Genomic DNA, 16792 nt, shown 5'->3' on the forward strand with positions numbered 1-16792 from the left:
TGCACTGCACTTTTTAAACATAAAAACATGATATCTGAGTTTGTATTTAGGATCCTTCAAAACCTTTGCTAAAAGTGGACCTTTGGTTTTATGTGAAGGTGAAAAATTAAGACATTATTAAAAATTTTTAGAAGTTCACTGGAAATGAGGTTGACATTTGGAATTACCGTATTCTCCTGTGTATTCATCATTCCAGGAATACACTAATTTCAAATTTAATTAGTACTTTTGTCCTTTTCTCCCTTCTGTGCCCTGAAATATAGCCTATTATCTCACCAGTGCATCAACCTACACAAGCAACCTGAAAAATAATAAAAGCGGCTGTTATGGTTCTATTTGATATGCCACTAGCTTTGGGTAAGAACAAGTGACCCCACTGAAATTAAAATTCTAATGAATTCTATTTCTGAGGACATTTTATTCTATGGCAATATTATAATATTAAACTATTTAAGATTAAAGAATAATGGCTAAATGTTTAGTTAACATACTTTATGTTGTTTAAAAATGTGTATTCAATTGTCAATCACCTAGAGCTGATGGTTATTTGAAGCACTGAGCTTCATAACAATTGATATTAGACTCTAGGCTGCTTATGAATTTATACTTACATATTGCCATTAATAAAGTTTAAAAACATCATATGGTTTCAATATGGATCAAACTTGATTTACGAGGTGTAGAAAGAAAGACAAATTTAGAAATAATCCAAACTAGGAATAGAGAATTTGATTTTGTAATTTATGTTTAGGAGAGATACTAGCTTGAGACATTTGGAAAACACAGTGCTCTTAAAAGTTATATAATCCACTCAAGATGGTCAATGAAAAATTCTGTTCATTATTTAGACAGTGTTTATTTTCTATAAAAATGGAATGTGATGTATTTATTTCATTTCAATTCCAGAGATACACATGCTATAAAAAGATACATTTGAAAGCAAAAATTGTACTATTTGTAAACAAATAGGCATACTCTTGTAAGAATTACAGACTATTGAAATTTATCTAAACTACTATAATGTGTGCAATTTGTTAATATCTTGAATACATATGGATTTTACCAATTGGAATAAATTTAACCTAGCATGTGAGAAGTTTAGCTTAAGAGTTCTATTCCTTTAAAGAAATAAATGTGTCTTAGACAATGGCAGTATTTCAGCTCTTGATTTAGGATGAACACTTTCTCTCTGACAGGAGACGACATAAAGATGGTTTATGAACACCCCTGTACTTTAGGCTAGTGATCCACTTGGGGGATGAAGAAGTTTTAATATCACGATGTTTTTTTATCTGTCAAGTGGCAGTGTCACTTAACCCAAATCCTATCTACTGATTCAAAGCGCAAATTGTTATCAGATGAGGTCATTTTTTTAATTTAGAAAAGAAAGAAATATCATTAGATGACAAATGTGATTTACATTATAATGTCTGGATGTTGCACACATAATTACTTAGATAATTGAATAATGAAGTAATATTTCCTTGAGATTTCCAGCCTCTTCANTATTGTACACATATATTGATATTCAAATCTGTACCCTATAAATAGATATAATCAACTGTTTCAATAAAAAATAAAATAAACAAAACAAAATAAAATATATAGAGAATAAAATGATTTTTAAAAGTCTGCCATGTTAGGGCCGGCCCGGTGGCGCATAATATTGTACACATATATTGATATTCAAATCTGTACCCTATAAATAGATATAATCAACTGTTTAAATAAAAAATAAAATAAACAAAACAAAATAAAATATATAGAGAATAAAATGATTTTTAAAAGTCTGCCATGTTAGGGCCGGCCCGGTGGCGCATGCGCTAGTGCGCCGCTTGGGAAGTGTGGCGGCGCTCCCGCCGAGGGTTTGGATCCCCCATACAGACCGGTTCCCGCTCACTGGCTGAGCGAGGTACGGGGGCGACACTGAGGGTTGCGATCCATTGCCGGACACGGAAAAAAAAAAAAAAAAAGTCTGCCATGTTAAAATGTGAATGTTAGCATAAACTCAAAATGACAAACAAAGGAAATAATAGTGATAACAGCAGAAATGAATGAAATAAAAAACAAAGATAGTCTTTTTTAAAAATAGACAATTAAAAATAGATAGGCCTTTGGCAAGAATGAGTAAGGGCAAAATGAGAAAAGGAGAAATAAATAATATCAGGAATAGAAAAGAAGTAATATAAGTACAAAAAGCTTTTAAATAGTCATCAGAGAATACTAAGAATAACTTAATGCCAGCATATTAGAAATTTTAGATGTTAAATTTTTAAAACCGTATAAATTATCCAAACAGATTCAAGAATAGGAAACCAGAACAGACCAATAACTATTAAAGATTTGGGTTATTAACCAAAAATATACTCTCACTAACCAAAATAGTAATAATAATACTATCAACTACAAGAGCAGCAACACAAATAATAATAGTAACAACCTGTTAGGTATTTAAAGTTCTACAAGAGGTGCTAACAAAAATATTCAAAATCAAACAGAAAACCTTACATCTAGGGCAAAAAATGACTAAATTCAACTGGATGGGTCATGGGTACATGTATCTCATAATTTTAGTTTATTAAAAACATTTTACAATTTAAAAACCAAGGAGGATTTCTGGAGAATTTGAGGATACTTGGTAAGCAAGTGTAATTTTTAATGAATTTGCTCTGAAATTCTTCTCTGAGTCATACTTGATTGGAGACTTACTTTAACTCACTGCATATTAGTTTTTACATATTTGTAAAATATCCCAAGATACCTCTATGTTTTCATTTGGGTTATTTAGGAACTAATACTCTCATAACATGGGATGGGAAAAGTGGTAATGGTAGGAAGAGACTGAGCAGTGGGAATTCAACTCGGGGTAAGTATTGGTAACACCATCAACTATGGTACTGGAAATGTCCAGTTGAACATGTACAGTCAGCGGCTCAGTTAGTTAAGTCCAAACACAAAGCTTTGGGACCCAAGATTATAAACCTTTTATTCAAAATTTTCTTTAAATATTTTCTGATTTAATAATTTTTATATTGTCAATTCATCATAGACACTAAGAACATCTACTAGGACCAAGAGGACATTCTCATAAAATCATGTGTTAATCACTAATGTGTCACATTAGAATACATGTGAAATCAACTTGTTAAGCTTCCACGTGAGTGAAAACATGTGGTATTCAGCAAGTGAAGAAATAATGGCACTCAGTAGTTATAAAATTAATTTTCATTCCTGGAAAAGGAAAAGGCCATGGCATTAATGTGACTGATAATATCCAGTTTGGGCATAGATGTGGAATAGAGACACTCATATATTATTGGTTGAGAATATTAATTGATGAACCTTCTTGAAAGGCAATTTGGCTGCATCTGATAAAGTGTACCTACGATTTGAGAGAGCTATTCTGTTTTTAGCAATTTCTCCTACAAAACTAGACCCAAAATGTGCAAAACTGCACATAAGTGAGCACTCTTTATAAATGACATGAAAATATCTCTATGCATATTTTTAAGAAAAATGAGTTTGCAAAACTATGTAGATCTGCATATAAATATATTCATATCTGTATTAGTTTTCTATTGCTGGCCTAATAAATTACCATGAATTTAGTGTTTTAAGCAACACTAATGTATTGTCTCTCAGTCTGTAGGTTAGAAGTCAGACCTGGGTCTCTAGCTTAAAATCAAGGTGTCAACAGGGCTGCTTTATGTGTGTGTGCAGGGGGCGGGGGGAGGAATTTCCAGAACTAAATAAATAATAAGTAAATTGAAAGTGTTATTTCCAAGAATTGGAATTTCAGTTCTACATATAAGAATGGTTTATATTTGTATAATAAGCACACATTAATTATGTATTCAAAAAATAAAAAAAACAATAAATCGATCAATTAGGCTCAGACACTTGATCTAATTCACTTGCCATATTTCTAGTAAAAACACCTAGGGAAAGAAACAGTCTCTGAGTAAAATATATGTTCCTTGAATTATTCATTAAAATAAATTGGCAGGCACTTCACCACAGGTGCTATATGCTCTGAATTAAAGAAATTAACCTTTAAACTAGTGATAGGCTGAATTACTGCATGTCTAAATAGAGTGGCAATTCTCAGTACAGAATAATCACTATAGTACTACTACCAATAACAACAGCAACTTCTGCATAGTCAAAAACTAAATAATAGGTTTTATATTTTGATTATTTATATTATACAATTTTCAAAGCATTTTCAAATACATCACTTTTTTAAAAATTCTGAAAACCATCCTGAATATTAAGCAGGCAGAATAGATAATATTATCATCACTTTTGGGAAGAAAAATATTCAGAAAACCTAGGTAAGACTTGTTCAAGGTCCAATAGTCAAAATTACGCAGAATCAAAATATGTATTTAAGTCTTCTGTTTTAGTAACTATGTGCAATATAAAAAATAAATTAGACTTCTGCCCTCATGAAGTTAACAGTCTAGAAAGGGAGATAAGACATGCATACATACTCAAGGCGGAAGGTCGTAATCATTATTAGAAGGGTACCAATGAAGTCTTAAAAGAGTTCGAAGAGAAGTAGATTGCTTGAATATGAAATTATCAGGATGTTTACTGAAACTAGTAGTATTTGAACTGGGTGTTAAATAATAGGTATGGTATCATTTTTCCTAAACAAGAACAGGAGTATTGGTGTGGCAGTATAAGTGGGATTCAACAAGAATGGCTCTCTAAGAGGCACAACAAGGACGAGCCACAAAGAAGCAAGAGCCATTGTGCAGCGTCATTGTGCAGTTAAAATGAACACCAGAAGACAAATGAGATAAAACAATCAAAGATGACTCTACATTTTCTATCCTGGATACATTGAAAAATGGAGTTGCTAGCAAAGGCATGGAAAACGTTTCCTCTCCATCTATTACTTTCTAAACCTACTATACACTCATTACTGCTCCCCAACACTACTCAGGAATTGCTTTTCTGAAATCTCCAGTGATTTCCTTGCATTAAATACAATAAATACATTTCAGTCTGTACTATACTTGATGTCTTGGCTACATTAAACTCTATAGTCAGCTCTATCTGTCTTGAACACTTTCTCTAATTTTCTTGACCCCACACTCTCAAATTTGACATTTGGTAATCCACTTAACGTGCTCACTGCAGTCAATGCTCAGTGCACATGCACGCTGAAAGCATGCTAGCATCAATTCTAACATTATTCTTCCTACTTTTCTGATGACCCTGAAATTTCCTTTGTAGGATTTTCTTTTTTTGGTCTATCCCTTAAATAGATCCTGTTCTGTTTGTGTGCTCTCTTTTCATGCAACGTACTCACTGTTGGCAATCTTTATACAGTTTCATGCCTTCATTAAGTATCAGTGTCCTGAGGATTATCAAAGCAGATTTCCCAGTTCAGATTTTTCTCCCGACCTCCAGACCATTAACTTCCTATTAACTATTTATGCTTATAAATACCGTAGGACATTCAAATGCCACGTGTCCAAGATTGAACTCAAGTTTTCCTCCCTAACCTGTTACTCCTCTTCTGTTCCATATCTCAGTGGAAGTTATCCTTATACATCCCATTGCTTACGCCATATATTTTGTCCCTTTTCCTCCCTCAGGCTCCAATCAATGGAATCACCAAATCTTTCAAAATATATTTTATTTTAACTTTTCTTTTTCTCTAATGTCACCATTCCAGTGAAAGATTTTATTACTTCTCTCATTTGATTCTAATTGAACAATTGATATTAGACTCTAGGCTGCTTATGAATTTATACTTACATATTGCCATTAATAAAGATACCAGTTTAAAAACATCATATGGTAAAGATTTTATTACTTCTCTCATTTGATTCTAATTGATCTCTTACCTGCCTTTGGCTGTTCAATCCAGCTTCCACACTACAGTCAAAATGATCTTTCTTTTTTTTTTTTTTGAAAACACAGTGCTCTTAAAAGTTATATAATCCACTCAAGATGGTCAATGAAAAATTCTGTTCATTATTTAGACAGTGTTTATTTTCTATAAAAATGGAATGTGATGTATTTATTTCATTTCAATTCCAGAGATACACATGCTATAAAAAGATACATTTGAAAGCAAAAATTGTACTATTTGTAAACAAATAGGCATACTCTTGTAAGAATTACAGACTATTGAAATTTATCTAAACTACTATAATGTGTGCAATTTGTTAATATCTTGAATACATATGGATTTTACCAATTGGAATAAATTTAACCTAGCATGTGAGAAGTTTAGCTTAAGAGTTCTATTCCTTTAAAGAAATAAATGTGTCTTAGACAATGGCAGTATTTCAGCTCTTGATTTAGGATGAACACTTTCTCTCTGACAGGAGACGACATAAAGATGGTTTATGAACACCCCTGTACTTTAGGCTAGTGATCCACTTGGGGGATGAAGAAGTTTTAATATCACGATGTTTTTTTATCTGTCAAGTGGCAGTGTCACTTAACCCAAATCCTATCTACTGATTCAAAGCGCAAATTGTTATCAGATGAGGTCATTTTTTTAATTTAGAAAAGAAAGAAATATCATTAGATGACAAATGTGATTTACATTATAATGTCTGGATGTTGCACACATAATTACTTAGATAATTGAATAATGAAGTAATATTTCCTTGAGATTTCCAGCCTCTTCATCTATCTTCTAACTTCTGCTATTACCATGTGACTCAAACATTCTGGAATTTTTGGATTTGCAGATTAATTCTGCTGAGACATCCTTGGACTCAGAGTAGGAGTGGTGCGATGAAGGTATCTATCTTCTAACTTCTGCTATTACCATGTGACTCAAACATTCTGGAATTTTTGGATTTGCGGATTAATTCTGCTGAGACATCCTTGGACTCAGAGTAGGAGTGGTGCGATGAAGGTTTTCAGGGGTAGGGAGAGATTTTAGAAATGTAAACCAGCATTCTAGCATTTAGGATCAAGTCATGCTTACCATCTTCTGGTCTCCAGACTACCCCATGAGTTTTTGCTTAGACTTGGAGATGTATATCAGTTCTCACCTTGCACCTAATTACTGGGTCTCTGCCTCGTTAATCTGTCCAATGCTCCAGCCCATGAAGGACATCATTGTGCTTACCCCTGTCTCACAGGATTTCTTGAAACCTATTGATTTCCACATTTCAGGGCCATTTTCTGGACCTTCTATTTCCATCTGGCTTGCCTGTCAGACTCTACACAGTTTAGATTAGGTATTTCCAAGTAGACTGCTTGCCTGGGGATACCATGTATTTACCTGCCGCCAAATTATTTAGTGATCATGCTGTGACTTCCAGATTAGATTTCTTCTTCTCACAATTTAAATTTATTCTCACAATGCTGGAGACTAAAAAGTCCAAAATCAGGTGCCAGGATGGCTGGGTACTGGTTAGAGCTCTCTTTCTGACTTTCAGGCTTCTGCCTTCTCATTCTGTGCTCATATGACCTTTCCTCAGTGCATGTGCATGGAGAGAGAGAGATCTCTTCCTCATCTCATAAGCTCACCAATCCCATTGGATTGGGACTCTACCCTTATGACTTCATTTAACCCTAATTACCTCTTAAAAATCCTAGCTCAAATAGTCAGGTTAGCTGTTAGGGCTTCAGCATATGAATTTCGGGCAGACACAATTCAGTTCATCCACCTCCTCCCCTGCTTCCACACATCCCCAGGTTAAGTTAGGGATCATTTTCCTTCTTTGTTCATTGTGTACTTGTAGAAAGCCAGGAAATAAATACTCAGACCTCATTCCTCTTCATCATTCTGATCTCCTGCCGGTACCGCCCACTGCCCCATTAATGGAGACAATGGAGCCCACTGATGCAGTCCTTAGGGTCAGCCCCCTGGGGTATAGTGCAGAGTAATGAAGGGTGGAGAATGGACATGGAGAGGTGAATGGAAGATGCCTGATCAAGATGTGCCAAAATAGTTGCAAAATTAGAAATGAATTCTTAGACTTATGCAAGTTTAGAGTGAAATTTGTAACTTAGTTAGCCAAACCTCATTTTACAGATCAAGGAACTAAAACCTCCTTAAGTTAAAATGACTTGTTGGAGACCTTGTTGGAGACCTTGTTGGAGACCATGATTTAGAAATATAATTTATGGAAGATTCTCATGTGTCACACACCAGTAAGCACTTGTAATAATTTTCTACTGCTACTTAACACATTACTACAAACTTAGCAGGTTAGAACAATACCTGTTAATTAACTCAACATCCATTTATTCCTTAGGTTAGAAGAGCATATGTTGGGGGTGCTTAACTGGACTCTTTTCTTAGGGTCTCAAAAGGCTAAAATCGAGGTGCTGACTAGGCTAGACTCTTACCAGGAAGCTCTGGGGAACAATATACTTCCAAGCTCATTCTGGTTGTAAGTGGAATTCATGTCTTGTGTGTGTCCCTATTTCCCTGTCAGCTGGGGGCTGCTCTCAGCCTCTAGAAGCCACTCACATTCCTTGGTATGCAGCCCCCCTTCCCCAGATTAGATTTCCTTCCTGGTATCATACCATAGTGGGTATCATATCATATCATATCATGTCATGTCATGTCATGCAATGTCATGTCATATCATATCATATCATATAATAATCATTAATCATTAATTAACACTAAATGTTTTAAAGTCAGAGAAGGTTGTATTCAAATCACAGCCATTGACTAGTATGTGTATGATTTTAAGCGAAGTTACTTAATCTCTTTCCTTAAAGGTAAAACCCTCATAATAATATCTAAGTAGTTCTTTTACAGTATTAACTAGATAATATATGTACAATGTTGTACTTTAGTAGTGTTGTGTGATAGACTAATCTAAAATTTACTCAAAAATATAAATGTAGAGAGTACCTGGAAGTTATGTAATGCATAAACTTCAGCTATGTAGGGTGTTTGGGGGTAAATACTTAGGACTGTAATAACTAGATCATCTAGTTTATGTTTATGCCAACCTTTTTAAGAAGTTGCCAGGCTCTTTCCAAATATTTGTACCACTTCTCATTCCTAACAGCCACATGTGAGAGTTCTGACAGTCCTTGGTATGGTTTGTCTTTGTTTTATTTATTGTAATAAGTAGGTAGTAAAATCTCATTGTGGTTTTAAGTTGCATTACCCCAGTGACCAATGATGTTGAGCCTCTTCTCATTTGCTTACTTCTCATCTGTATATCTTCTTTGATAAAGTGATTGTTTAAATATTCACCCATTTTTATGGGATTATTTAGTTTTTTTTATTTTGAGTTTTGAGAATTCTTTTATAGTCTAGAAATAACTCCTTTTTTAGGTATGAGATGAGATGTGCAAATATTTTCCACCAGTCTGTGACATGTCTCAGTATTTTTCTACCAGCAGAAGTTCCTTATGTTGACAAAGTCCAATTTATCAATTTTATTGTACACATTGTCCTTTTTATTTTTTTTTTTAGCAGCTGGCCTGTAACAGGGATCGAACCCTGACCTTGGTGTTATCAACACCACACTTTTAAAGATAATTATAGAGTCACACATGAGTTTAACAAATAATTCAGAAATCCCCTGTATGTTTTTTCCCCAATATCCCCCAAAGATAATATTTTGCAAAATTAGAGTATAATATCATAACCAGGATATTGATTTGATCCATTGATCTTATTTAGATTTTTTCCCAGTTTTAATTTACTTATTTGTGTGTGTGTGTGTGTTTTAAGTTCTACACAGTTTTTTTCACCTAGTTGGGTTTGGGTTTATGCCACCACAATCAACAGTTCTAGCCGCACAATGATTCTTCATATTCCATTTTTTAACCACACCCACCTTCATCCCCTGCCCCAAACCCAGTTCTTAATCCCTAGCAACCATTAATTGCCCTCCATCTCTAATTTTTTCTTTTTTTTCATTTCAAAACATCTTAAATAAGTGGAATCTTATAGTATGTAGCTTTTGGGGGATTGGCTTTTTCACTCACTTTGCTTAATTCACTGGAAATTCATCCAAGTTTTTGCATGTACAGTTCTTTTTATAGTTCAGTAGTACCCCATGGTATGAATATGCCATAGTTTGCTTAACCATTCACCTGTTGAAGGGAATCTGCGTGGCTTCTACTTTCTGATATTACAGATAAAATTTCCATGAGCATTCATATACAGGTTTTTGCATGAACACAAGTTTTAATTTCTCTGGGATAAATGCTCAAGAGCATATTTGTTTACATCATCACCAGCTAGCATAGAGTGGTTTTCCTATTTTCTGTTTGTTTTTGCCATTTCAATAGGTACATATAGATATTTCGTTGTGTTTTTAATTTGCATTTTTCTAATTGTTAATGATGTTGAACATCTTTTCATATGCTTCTTTTCTACCTATGTATCCTCTTTGGTGAAATGTCTCTTCATATCTTCTGTCCATCTTCTAATTGGATTGAGTTTTTCCTGTTAACTGTTGACCATTCTTTATATATTCTAGATACTAGTCCTTTGCTGGATACATGACTTGAAAATATTTTCTGCCAGTGTGTAGCTTGTTCTTTTATCCTTTAATATGAGTTTTCACAGAGCAAGAGGTTTTAATGTTTGAGGTTCAATTCATCAATTTTTCTTTTATAATTGTCCTCTTGGTATCAAATAGGAGAACTCTTTGCTTAGCCCTAGATAGTTAAGATTTCCTCCTGTATTTAAAAAAAAAAAAAAAACTTTTATAATATTACATTTACATTTAAGTCTTTGATCCATTTTGAGTTATTTTTTTAACTTTATTTTATTTTGTCAATATACAATGTGGTTAATTATTGTGGCCCATTACCAAAACCTCCCTCCCTCCTCCTTCTCTCCCCTCCCTCCCAACAATCTCCTTTCTGTTCGCTTGTTGTATCAACTTCAAGGAATTGTAATTGTTGCGTATTCTCCCCCCCCAGGTTATTTGTGTATTTATTTATTTATTTTTAGCTCCCACAAATAAGTGAGAACATGTGATATTTCTCTTTCTGTGAGTTAATTTTTGTATATGCGTGAGACTTAGGCTGAAGTGTTTTTTTTGGTTTTTATTTTGCTTTGTCCTCAGGATGTCCAATAGTGCCAGCACCATTTTTCAAAAGGCTGTTCTTCCTCTGCTGAATTGCTTTTTGCTTTTGTGAAAAATCAATGGAGCATATTTGTGTGGGTCTATTTTGGGGTTCTCTACTTTGGTCTATTGATCTATTTGCCAATTCTTCCACCAATACCACATCATCTTGATTACTGTAGATATATAATATTTCTTAATACCAGGAGCAGTAATTCTTCTTACTTTATTCTTCTTTGTCAAGATTGTATTACTAAAAATTTTGCATCTGGGTTCTTAAGAGATACTGCCCATAGTTTTATTTTCTTCTGATGTTTCTGTCTGGTTTGTGTTTCAGAATAATGCTGGACTTGTGTAATGGTTTGGGATGTATCCCCTCCTCTTTAAATCTCTGGAAGAGTTTGTATAAAGTTGCATTATTTCTTTCTTCAATGTTTGGTAGAATTTTCCAGTAAAGCCATTTAGACCTGAAGTTTTCTTTGTGAGAAGGTTTAAAACTATAATTTCAAATTTAAAAAGATATATAGGGCTATTCAGATTACCTACTTCTTCGGTGAGTTCAAAAAATGATTTTTAAGCTGGACGATGTAGTTGTAAAAGAGAAATTTTCTTTGTTATTTGTGTAAATGCAATTTTTTCTTGGCTTTTGATTTTTCAATTCTGACTTAGCCATGGATAAACTATAATTAGTCCAGTATGTTTATAATATAATAACAGGTCAAGTCTAGTATATCATCATCTCTCAGGTATAAACAGGTAAATTCAAGCAAATTTAAATTATTACCAGAGAAATTATTATTGTCAGATATTATACAATTCAATAGCTCATTCAAGAATGCTACATTTCTTCTCACAGATATTCTATATTTTCTTCTCCTGGTCCAATGTCTCTTTGGTTGAACTATATGAAATTTCTATTACTTGGCTGTTTTTATCCTGCAAAAATGGCAATTTCACTTGGCTCACTCTAACAGTTTTATAAGCATTTTGTGCACCAGTACTTTTGCTGTACTACAAAAGGAGGAAGATCATGCTGACGTTAGGAGTGAAGAAGTTGCATGTTCTGTAGGAGTCTTCTCTGTTGTTTCTGATTGCTCATGTGCTCGACTGGCCTAGGATCTGTTGCTCATGGTACCAATGCTATGCCCTTTACAGCTGACTCCCTCAGGGCCATCAACAACTGACATCAGACCTTTGGATGCCTTTCATTGAGTCAGCTGGAGAGTTCATCAGTATGTCACCTTCATTCAGGGATCCAGGCTGAAGTGGTTCTTTGGTTACCAAGACAGAAAAAATAGGATATAGCAAACCAAACAATGACTTTTAAAGTTACCACATGGAAGTGACATACGACATTTCTACTTACTCTTTATTGGTCAAAGCAAGGCACGTGGCCTCATCTGACTTCAGAATAGCAAAGGAGGACAATATTACCATATGTCTAGAAGAAATGCCAGACATGTCTGGTGAACAGCAGTAATAATTACTGTATATCTTATGCTATGCCAAACATAGTAGAAGATGTAAAGGAAGTTTTAAGGCACAATCTCTGTCCGTAAAGTCATAACAATTTAATTGTTTGCACAAGGACTACAGAATGATAAAATTATGTATGAGGCTATAATTCTTATGCAGTTCAGAAGAGAAGACCAATAAAACCTAGAGAAGCTCAGTAAAAAGTGGACAAGGTTTGATATGGATCTTTAAAAATGCGTAGGAAGAAGGAGGTAGAAAAAGCTTTTTAGAAAAAAAAAAAAAAAGAAGAAGCTAAATGAGCAAAAGGGGAGAAATCAGAAGTGGAAATGGTATGTTTACAAGATAGAAAAAAGATGAACCAGACTGGAGCAGTGGTTTTACTTTTAGGAAAAAACAGCTAAGAAGGTTTGGAGAGGCATGAGGGCAGCTGTGCTGGTCAGGAACCACTAATCGATAGTGGAGGTGCCATTCCACCCTGTGGTGGAAGAGGGAGTTTGCCTGAGGGTTTTGCTACAGCATATTGACAAGGTGTTTGTGATCCAGAGAACAGATGGGGTCACAGAAGCTGACAAATATTGGTTCCCTTTGCTTTTGACTCTACTTAGTTTCTGTGGATAAGACTTACTCTCCTTTGAAATGAGGAACCTTCCAGATTTTTACACTGACTACAGGGTGGGGATGTGGCTATAAACTAGGTCAGAGGAGAGAACCTGGACCAGGAAGAGAGAAGCTGTGCAGAGGCTTTTCCCATCTCAAAGCTAAGAGTCTTAGAGGTGATCTGGGTAAAGTGTGTATGTCATCTCCTTCACACCACAGGACCTCCTCACAATATTCCCAGAAGAGTATGGATATACAAGATTTAACACTAATAGTAACTTAAAACACTAAGTAACACTGCAGTAATTTAAAACACCTCAGTTTTCTGTTTTCGTGAATCAAACAGCCTTCCTCTAAATAGGAGACAGAATATATATCAAAATATAATTAAAGGAGATAAGTGCTAAATGGAAACACACTTTTCTGGAGAAAGTGATATCTAAGCAGAGATCTAAAAGAGTAATAGGAATTAGTTCACTGAATGGCTGGAAGTTGGGAAAAGAGTGAAATGTTTCAGTCAGATTCATCAACTACTTATTGAATAGCTCCTATACTCTAGGCACTGTGGAACGTTTCTGGGATTTGATTATGAATAAGACCCAGTTCTTACCTGAGGAACCACAGGGTATAAAAAAGAATAGTCAGACAAGTAAATAGGCTATTACTATTCAGTGTAATCAATTCCGGAAAGGCGAAAGTACAGGGAGCTATTTGGAGTAGGTAGCAGGTGAGGTTCACCAGCATGAGGGATGTGTGCATGGTTAGGAATGGCATCTCAAAGGAGGTGACATCTCATCTGAGGGCTGAAAATTAGTTATCTTGTCCTTAACCTGCTTCGAGAGGGGGATAGGTAAAATGACCTATGGATAAGCCTACTGAATTTTTTTTCTTAATTACTTCTCAGAACTCTAGTGTTTACTCCTTCTACTCAAATTGCAAATTGCTTTTGGATTTAATTTCTTAAATTACAGATTTGATAACTCTATTGCCTAAACTTTTCATGGCTCCCCATGCCTATACAATAACAAACTCCTTAGTAGGACAGTTGAAGATCTTCGCCAAATGGCCATAACTTTTATTATCTCCTGCCCTGTACTCTACAGGTAATGTGTCACGCACTCTTAGTATGTGTGTTTCATTTCACTTGTAAATTGCATATGCATCACACACACACACATGGTACTATACTAATATACTAGAAACTTAGTAAAACAAACAATAACTAGAAATTAGAATGAGAAGTAAAAGCAAATATGTTATACCATTTTCTCCTCGCTCTCCTCCCTTCCCCTAATGGATCCTTCGCACATTCTCTGAATTGTTAAAACCTCTCTTTAGAGACCATTGCTCTAGACATACAAGACTACATGCTTCTCAATGGTCCTATTCCTACTTATTTCTGCATGCTGAAATGCATGATCTACCTGAATTCATCTTTAATCCTCTTTAGCTAGAACTATTCCTTCCGTCATTTTTGCTTCCTCAGAGCTACATCATAGCACTCCCTGCATTTTCACTCAGTAGGCAATAGACAGGTTGTTTTATCCACGGAACACTGTAGTTTCAACATTTTCAAGGACCAGCATAAAGATCTGAGACCTGGGGGGTGGGGGGGAGGGCGGCGGAGGGGAACTACTGGCTTAAAAAGTAAAAATAACTACAGTGTTGAAAATAATACAATGCAATATTGTAACAATTTGTCAAAATCAACTTACCTCTTCATTGTTATATTAAAAAGTTACTATCATAAAAATATAATAAAGATTTTACTATTATATTAACACTTCCTTAAAGAAATAATTTAAAACATTTTACAGCAAAAAGTACATTTTTTTGTACTATGTTGGTATATTTTATTATTTTTAATATCACGTGGGATGGGCTTTTTAAAAATAAGAGAGCCTAGGACCCATGAAAGTCTTAAAATGGATTCCTCAAATGATAAACATTTACTGACCACTTTTAACGCGTCAGGCATTGTACTAATTCTTCCACACTTTATTTCATGTAATGCTTCTAACCACTACGTGAGTTACATATTGTTGGTCTCATTTACCAATGAGAAAACTGTGGTTCATTACCACTTACTGCCTTGATCAAGGCTATTCAGCAATTGATGGAGCCCTGATTAGCAGGCTCTTTGATTTGTTGTTTGCCTGCCAGTGGCTTCAGGAGTAACTTGCAACCTCCTTCACTTGTTTTCACAAATGATACAGTAACTGGCATTTAGTCTAGTGCTTTTCAAGTACTGGATACTCAATAAATGGATAATAAATAAAATTGAATGTAATTGAACAGCTTTACTTTATACATGAAGAAATTGAGGTCCAGAGCACTTCAAATTTCTTTTCTATGCAATGGCAATAGTTTGCTTTGATAACATTTATTAAGCTCTTACTATTTGCTAAGCCCTATACAAAGCACTTTTGATACAGTATCTTAATTCTTACAAAGACCCCAGGATATATTTTTACATTCATTTGATACAAGGAGAGGAAGAAAATAAGGCACAGAAGTCTGAAATAACTGGGAAGGATTTTAAAGTGGGCCTGCTAGATTTCAAAATTTGTACTGTGCTTTCAACCACTATGCACTGACCCAAAGGAAATATGAAAAGAAAGCTTTGCATAAGATCACACACTTAGTGGCAGCTCTGACCTACAATAGAAGCTGACAGAGGAGAAACTCAAGGGTAACAAGAGAAGACACATGTTTCCTAAAGATGATGAAAATGAGAGAAATTCATACTCTTTAACTTGATCTGTAAGATTTTTAAAAAGCTAAGGGCAATACACAGTCAAGGCGGGCTGTGCTGTCACCATGCTCTTCTCTTTAGAGGCAGCTTAGCTGGAAGGAAGGAGTGAGGTGACCCAGAGAGACATGTGTGACAGCTTTTAGAACTGGAGGGGGAAAGCTTAAGTGCAGAAGTTACTTTAATTAATGGACTTCCACCCCTGGCTCTCAGCATCCCTGCAAGCATCCTGAAGAAACTGCAGAGCCTTTGTGCTGAGCCACCCCATAATTTCAGACCCTTCAGGCTCTGATGGAAGACAGGAAAGAGGCGGCCTTTTTGTCAGCTAGATATTCAAAGGTGCCAGAGATTAAAACAACAATAATGACAAAAAAACCCCAAACAACAGAATTGTATTGTCCCCTTTCTGAAGTTCATCTCTACAAGGATTTGTCATGGACATGTCAAACTTAATGTATACATAACCATACTCACAGTCTTTTATAAATAGTCTTCTCACTTCAATGTTTCCTATTTCATATGAATTTGTATGAGAAGTTCTGAGTGTGCATGGACCTATTTTTGTGGAAACAGTGTGTATTTTTCTTCAGATTCTCAAGAAATTCTGTGATGAAAACAAAGGTTAAGAACCATCATAAAATCCTTTATTTTGTACATGAAGTAACTACGCCCAGAGAAAGAAAACCTAGAGAATTTCTTTCTTAAAGCTGAAGACATAATTCAGACTATTAACTCAGAAACATCATGTACTGTTCTTTTTCCCATATAACAAATTGGTCACGTTGGATCTATTCCATATTTTAAATATCTCTTATATCCATTGCCTTGATTCTAGCTTATTGGAAAGTCTAAATACAGTAGGAGACAGGCATGAAGTAGGTTTACTTTTTCTAATCACCACCTTTAACTATGTTCTGTTTAATCCATTTTCCCA

At 34.9% G+C, this 16792-nt stretch overlaps 1 protein-coding gene across 1 annotated transcript in view; it reads right to left on the minus strand.

The window, feature by feature from the left end:
• The window catches only part of CNTN5 (contactin 5), a 269147-nt gene that overhangs the window by 134607 nt on the left and 117748 nt on the right, over positions 1-16792 (minus strand). The gene's annotated exons all lie outside the window — the stretch shown is intronic.

This window comes from Galeopterus variegatus, unplaced genomic scaffold (assembly GCF_000696425.1).
Source record: "Galeopterus variegatus unplaced genomic scaffold, G_variegatus-3.0.2 Scaffold4311, whole genome shotgun sequence".
NCBI lineage: Eukaryota > Metazoa > Chordata > Mammalia > Dermoptera > Cynocephalidae > Galeopterus > Galeopterus variegatus.